Below are 7,486 nucleotides of genomic sequence, written 5' to 3'. Positions count from 1 at the left end.
AACTTTTTCTTGGCTAGGTACCCTTTTTCGTGTTACTTAAGCTGCTGGTACCCCCTAGCGTTCATACATGAAATTTTTCGTTTGCATGAGATTTTTTTACATTCCAATTCACGAAGAAAGAAACATGAATTTTGAAGTATTAAAAATGTCGTTAATCTTGTTTCTAGAGTTGTTTAAAAACATGTACTGGATAGACCACACAACGTCCATGTACATTTCTTCAAATCAGTTTTCTTAATAAAGCTTCAAAATAAAATGTTGTTCCCTTTTTTCTTTAAAACTATCTACTGAAAATGTTTTTAAATTTAGAGATTTTTTTGTAAATTAAATTTTCATTGTCTTTTCATTTCTACAAACATCCCCTATATTTTTTAAATTTTATTTTTATGTGAATTTAAATTTTGTAAATAGTATTTTTTGAAGTTGTAGCTATTTTCAATTGAAAAATTATTCTATTAAATGGTTGAGAAAATTCTTTTCTGCTTTTTTTTGAACATTTTTGATCCATTCTTTGTTGCATATACAAATTTGAAACAAATAATTGTAGAAAAAACAAAAAAAAACTCAAAAACGATGCACTTTACTTCAAATTTATAAAATTTCTAAACGAATGCAAATTATAGATTTATCATTCAAATATGTTTTAAACATTTTCTGATTGGTCAAAAACAATTTGCCCGTAATTCATTGCACCTTAAGCATGGTTGTTATTTTTTTTTATTCAAAGCAATTTGTTTTTTTATTCTCTCAAATATTTTGTTTGGGACAAATGTTTGGGGTTTGTCTTCCGGAACCCCTGAGACCGCTCGTGGTACCCCCAGGGGTACACGTACCCCAGGTTGAGAATCGCTGGTAGAGGAAACATTTTGCTTTATTAAAAAAAAAATCGCCATGTAAAAATATAATAGGATACAAAAAACATCCATAACCAAGAAGCATGAGTCTATTACACAAATTCAATTATAGTTTTCGCGAATTCTTCATTTATAATAACAGGAATAATATTCTAATTGAGAAAAGAACATATTGAATAAATTAAAGAGGCTTTTGTCAAATTTTAACTAAACTTAAAATATTTTCCCGGTTTGTCAGTCGAATTCTCGAGTTTTTCCCGGTTTTCTCCCGGTGGATAAAAATCCCGGTTTTTTCCCGGTTTTCCCGGTTTTTTCCCGAGGTGGCCACCCTGACATAGTGATTCCGGTTGATTTGATACCCCGATATCTTAATACGTACACTGTACCATACGTTATAGAGAACAGTCCTGAACACATAAATAGAGTATTCATTCATTCCAGTTGACGGTCATTAATCAAAAATAGTTGGTGGTTTAGAATAAAACTTACCTATCTTTACTTTAAAATTTACCTTGATTGATTGAAAGTGCATAGAAAAATAACAAAATTTAAAAAATGGAAAAGTATAACTATTGGTTCGTATCTTTGCTAGTTGAAAGCTTTCAAGTTTGTAAAAGTAAGTATGCAAATGAAAAAGCTATTCAGAAGGAAAACTCACCAAACGGTTTATAAAAGTACTGACTTTTATTGCACATTTTGCACCAAATTCTCAAACCTTGCAAATAACACCAAATATTTGCATACTTAAAATCATACCCCTTCTCTAACCGGCTCCGTGGCTTAATGGTTGCGGCTTCTGCCTCGAAAGCAGAAAGTTCAGGGATCAAATCCCGGTCGGTTCCCTTGGAATTTGGAATCAACAATTGAACTTTGAATATGAACAAAAAACCTTTAAGAATCAGGTGGGATTCGAACTCACACCTCTGGATTGATGGTCTGGGACGTTAACCAGTCGGCCATCATGGAGTTAATGCTCTAGAACTGAATTAATCCGTAGTGGCGAAATAATGTCACAAGGTATAACATATCAAACCATTATACACACAAAAAAATATTTCCGAATGTTACATCATTTATGATGTAACACTTTGGCACGTCATTAAACATTCAAATTTAAATTCAATTTGATGTAAATTTGCAACAAATTATACGTAAAAACATGATTTTACGTGTGATTCAAGCGTTTACGTCGAATCTCAAGTTTACATCAACTGAGTTTACATGTGATTCATTTTTTCCGTGTCGAGTAAATTCACATATTTTTTTCTGTGTATAACTACTAACATCGTCTCAAAACAGCTCAGGGCCATCTCATATACTCATAAACTGGATGAGGGAGTCGTGGATTGCCTGGCCCGAGTCATCTGCATTACCAGAAGAAATCGTTAGCCAGAGAAAGGTATTCGCTTCAAAGGTTCTTGAGATATATAGTGGTTACTAACCGAACCGTCTCAGTTGAAATATACTGTGGTCATGGCCAAGTCCTGCCAAGACGGGGGTTCAAATACATACATGGGTAGGGTAGTCAACAATGAGACACTTTTGGTTTTCAACTTTCAACGATTTTTCTAATTTTTCATCAGCAGGTTTTAATAAGCTTTTTGTTGCATTTTCTTTTTTTTAATCTGTTCTAACATTGACCAAAATATAAGATCGATCCGATATCTCAAGCCAGAGTTATTCAACTGTCTCATTGTAGACGCACTTGGTAGGAACAATGAGACAGCTTTGGAACAATGAGACACTCTACACAGAAAAAAAAATTCGGGTAAATTTACATCGTTTATGATGTACCAAAAGTGCACGTCATTAATGATGCGAATTTACATCTAATTCATTGTAAATTTAAATGCCATTCGACGTAAATGTGCCGAACAAACAGCGTTTTGAAACATGTAAATTTCCGATGAAATCTACGTAAATTTACCCAAGGTGAATTTTTTTTTACCCCGTCGAAAATAGAATTTGATGTAATTTTCAAAAGCATTGCGATTTGTAAAAGCACCAAAAAAACACAAGCTTACGATATTGTATTGGATTAATTTATCTCAATACAAAACAAAAGCGTGTGATTTGAGGTGTTTGACAACAATACAAGAATACTTTTGAGTAACACACCAAAATCTAAATTCAACGGGGTAAAAGATATAAAATGTGTTGTTGTCCCTCTTAAACTATTTCCTTTACCTTAAAAGTGAGCTTATAGTAACTGTATAGCATTTTGCACTTAAATTTACAGGAGTGCAGAGTGTGTTTAGTAAAAACAAATATGTACTTCAACTTACGATTAAACTTAAAACGTCATCGGCTGACTATAGTTCGAAATGGCAGGATTATCGTGTTAGTAATGCTGTCAATTTGTCTGCAAATGCGTTGATGATTTGTCGTCGCGACGAGACGTTCGCTATCGTATACGCCAACTCTTCCAGGCTGACTCTGCTTCAACCGAAGTCGGTGCCCAAAACTCCCTAAATACAACGGACACCGTCCTCGATGATTAACGGGACGACCAAAAGGGCGTTTCGGTAATCTGTCGTTTCGTGAATGAAATCTTGGTAATGGACTTGACCGTGAAGGGTCTCTTTGGGGTACTGAAAAACAATTCCAAATGTGAAGAAAAGTGCCAATTCCATCGGTTCAGCTTACCTGTCTTTGGCAGGAAATGTCACGGTTTATTACGGCCAGTCAGTTCGGCTAATGATCCTCTCCGTTGCCCAACGGGGACTACTTAAAAAGAAACTTCTTGGTGGCTGGAGCGTGCCAATCGTCGAAGGATCACTGGAAATGTCTGTCAGAATGGAACCGAGCTGCAGGTCAGATGGAGTCCTAGGGGTCGTTATCAACTAGTCGTAGCGCTTGCGACTTGCCACGGAATAAAATTGATTTTAGTGGTGAACAGTCTCGACAGCGCTCTGTCCCAACCGATCGATATCGCACGTCTCGAACAGAAACAGGAATTTGCACGGGGACGGTTTGGACGACTCTCCAGAAGCTGATCGCAAAAAGTTCATATCTGGAAACTCTAGTAAGAAGTTCCGTCATCGATTTACCCCCCCAATAATGTCGTCGATGGGCAGTTTTGAAATTAACCTGTATAATAAATCAAATTTTATAAAAACTATTTATACTTTCGAAAGCCAAACAACTTACCAGGAAAAAATAGAAAATAAATTTCACAAATATGATTCTGGAGTAGGCAATTGTTTTTTAGATGGATGTGCAGAACCTTGAAATCTCGTCATGTACGTACTCATCCTTAGACAGCAAAGACTGGATATACCTTGGAATCGATACCCGCTCCATCTTGCCCACACTATCCGGAACCGTTTCTCCAGGTTCACGGGATAAAAAACCGGTTCATTGCAGCACTCGCGTAAATAAAACTGCTCGCCAAATTTACGAACGCAGCAGGCCCTGCTTCAAAACAAAAACACTTTACACGCTGCAGGAGAAATGGGCGAATTTGTGCACTGTCACGAAATTGTAAATATTGTTACACGTTTAACGATATTCCCCCCATGTGGACGCCTGACCCACCCCACGGTGGCCGGTTAGGGAACTAATTATCCAAGACACCAATCGTACTTGGGAGGTACACGTTTCTGAAAAAATGACGAATAAGCGAGAATAAAATTATGTTTAGTGATCAATTTATCTTCAACGTGTAGTGATTTCCACAACGTGTCAAATCTGTTTGTTTTCATGTTTGTGAGCAAGCAGTTCTGGATTTATTTGTGTGTTTTATTTTGTGAAACTTTTTAAATTGAAAAGTTTTATTGCGTGTAATTGTGCAAACTCCCAGCACTTGACGAAGCAAAGCCTTAAAAGACTTTTTTCGCTCTCTACCATCGGCCATCACCGGAAATCTACTTCACCATCCGGATCAAGGACATCACAATTTTTTTTGGGCGATGCTGACCTCTGCTTCTACACCGGGTTCGATGTTGATCGTGGTGATCTGCTTGACGACCTCGGACGGCGAGTACAGATCGATGACACGCTTGTGCAGGCGCATCCGGAAGCGAGTCTTGGAACACTCACCGCAAATCTTCCAGGTCGCGATACGCAGGATCGGCGTGCTAACCAGGTTTTAACGCGCAGCTTCTGCTTCTCGGCGCCGCTGATCAAGTCAGCGCACACTTTTACTTGGCTGCGGACACTGCGTTAGGTAAGTGTGTGCGGATCCGGTGAAGGATCGCGGCTACTGCAACAGGCTGCTGGATGTCCGTTTGTGGATTTTCACTTGTCGGTTCACTGTTCTGATCGGGTCACTTTGTGATGTCGTTAGAGAAGCCAGGCCAGGACAAAGTACCCAACCGTAATAAGGTCAATGCAACCTCCCGCTCCGCGAACCGTTTCCACCTGGAGCAGAAACCTAAAAACATACTTTATGGATGAACCTGAATCGGATTGTTGATTTCAGCAGCGCATAAACTTTACCTGTTTTGGTGTTGTTTCTTAACGACAGCAGAATAGCCCCCACACATAATTACTTGCAACACCTCCACCCACAAGACTCCTTTCGATTGACACCGGTCTTCCATTGTAAACAAACTTACTTTTGCTTGTAATCGAACAAAATCAATCAATCGACCAAACAGCACAACAAACACTGGTTTGTTTTTGCAAGCTGTCATTATCGAAAACAATCATTATTGTAATTTTAAAATCTTTCAACAATCAGATGAACTAACTTTTACATAGCTTTCATCATTTACATGCATTTCAATCATTTAAATTTGTTGATTTCTTCCAAACAAACAACCAATTCCATCATATTTAGCAATTACGTCGGATTTCATTTTACATGATGGTCCTTTAAATGATCTTTAGCATTTTACAACAGATCTCAACTTTACATTAGGGTGGTTTACGTAAGATTCATGGTTTACATGAAGTTTAAAATTACATTTTTTTTTCTGTGTACAAAAATCAATACTTTTCTAGTAAAACTTCATGTTTTTGTACTGTTCCATTCCAGGTGACTTGCCTTGAACATTTTTGAGCAATTTTGCCAACATGAAACTTTAATTAACAAAAGTTATACTAAAAAGTATTTAAATTTTGTAAAATCCATATAATTATACCAAATAACTTTGTATTAATGGTTAAATGAAGTTAAAACTCTATAAATATGCCAAAAATCACTTTTAATTCATGTTTTGAAAGATTTCCATAGATTTTGAAATGTTTAATGAAGAAAAATCTAAGTGTCTCATTGTTACCCATGGGCTGAAATGAGTGGGGAACAATGAGACATCCCTGAATTCTGGGTATATTCTAAATTTTGGCCAAACCTAATGAATGGACATTGTAGTCCAACTCAATCCCTATGGAACGTCGAAAGAAATTTGAAGAAATATTAGTTTTGGTGTAAATGGCAGCCTACGAGCGAAAAAGTATTTTTTGTCCATAATTTACTTTTACACCCCAGAATCAAACATTTATGAATAACTTTTCAAAGGAGCGTCCATAACCAAAGCCACTATTATGGCAGACGTGTATCCAGTAGACACTCCTTTCCCCCAAATATGAGCCTGATTGGTTGAAACTACGACTTGTTAGAGCCCCATTTTATCATTTTATCATTGTTCCTGATGACTACTCTACCCTACATACATACTTAAAATCATACCCCTTCTCCACCCCGCTCGCCTAGAGTGGTGCGTGTCTCGACTGAGCTTTGATGCTTTCGACCATTTTAGAACAGTTTCAAACTAGGGTGTGTGTCTTAGATAGATTTTTTCTGCTGTAGTTTGAGATGTGCACTTTGTGGGAGAGCTTTTAATAACTTTCACGATGGTTGCAAAATCTCTAAATCCGCATTAAAAAAATTAAGAAGATGTCTTGAATTGTAATGATTTTTTTCTAAATAAATTTATGGAAGAAACTAATACTTAAAAAAAGCAGAATTTGCCAACCAACCGGAAGTGAAACCTCTCTTTGAACACAAAACCCAACCTGTTTAGATCCCCGAAGAATGTTCCGCAGTGTGTTTATTAAAAAGTTGAACCCCAATAGTGGGTGGAGTTTTGCTGCGCGGAAGGAATTTGTTGCTTCGGAATTGCTTCCAACCCCGGATGTGATGATATGCAGTTCCACTCTAGAACAATTTCTAAACTCTTCTCTTCTCTGTGAGGAGAAGGAGGTGGTCTGGGAAGGTGTTTTCAAAGTATTTGCATCAAAAGAGGTGAGTGCGAAATTTGCTCGCAGCGATTCGGCAAAGAATCATCACTGACTCTGGAGGAGTACACACCTGCCTGCTTGGGAACTTTAGTTTGCTGCCACATAAAAAAACACACCTTTCCCAAACAATAAGACTGCTGCAATTGCTGCTGATTATGAATGCTGCTTTTGTTGCCGCTTTCCACAATGAGTTTGTGTGCAGTTTGTACTTTGTTGGCTCGTACATTTCAAGTTAAGCCATTATACGGGACGCGTTGAATGGGAAGAAGATGCTCCTTTTTTGTTTCTTTTGAATTGCTTCATTTGATATTTTTGGGGGTGAAATTTATCATGGGGATAAAATGAGTACTTTGTGAAGATAGTGTATGATAAATAGTTGCTTTTTATTATTTATTGTATGCACTTAAACTTTATAGGAACACAGTTTTCTAATTTGTGCTGAGAGT

The 7,486-nt window shown here is 37.2% G+C and overlaps 1 pseudogene; it reads right to left on the bottom strand.

Annotated features, from left to right (window-relative positions):
• Window positions 1-4,746: 4,746 nt before the first annotated feature.
• Window positions 4,747-7,486, bottom strand: part of LOC119766093 — a 39,615-nt pseudogene continuing 36,875 nt past the window's right edge.

This window comes from Culex quinquefasciatus, chromosome 2 (genome assembly GCF_015732765.1).
Source record: "Culex quinquefasciatus strain JHB chromosome 2, VPISU_Cqui_1.0_pri_paternal, whole genome shotgun sequence".
Lineage (NCBI taxonomy): Eukaryota > Metazoa > Arthropoda > Insecta > Diptera > Culicidae > Culex > Culex quinquefasciatus.
This window is presented reverse-complemented; position numbering and strand designations above follow the sequence as displayed.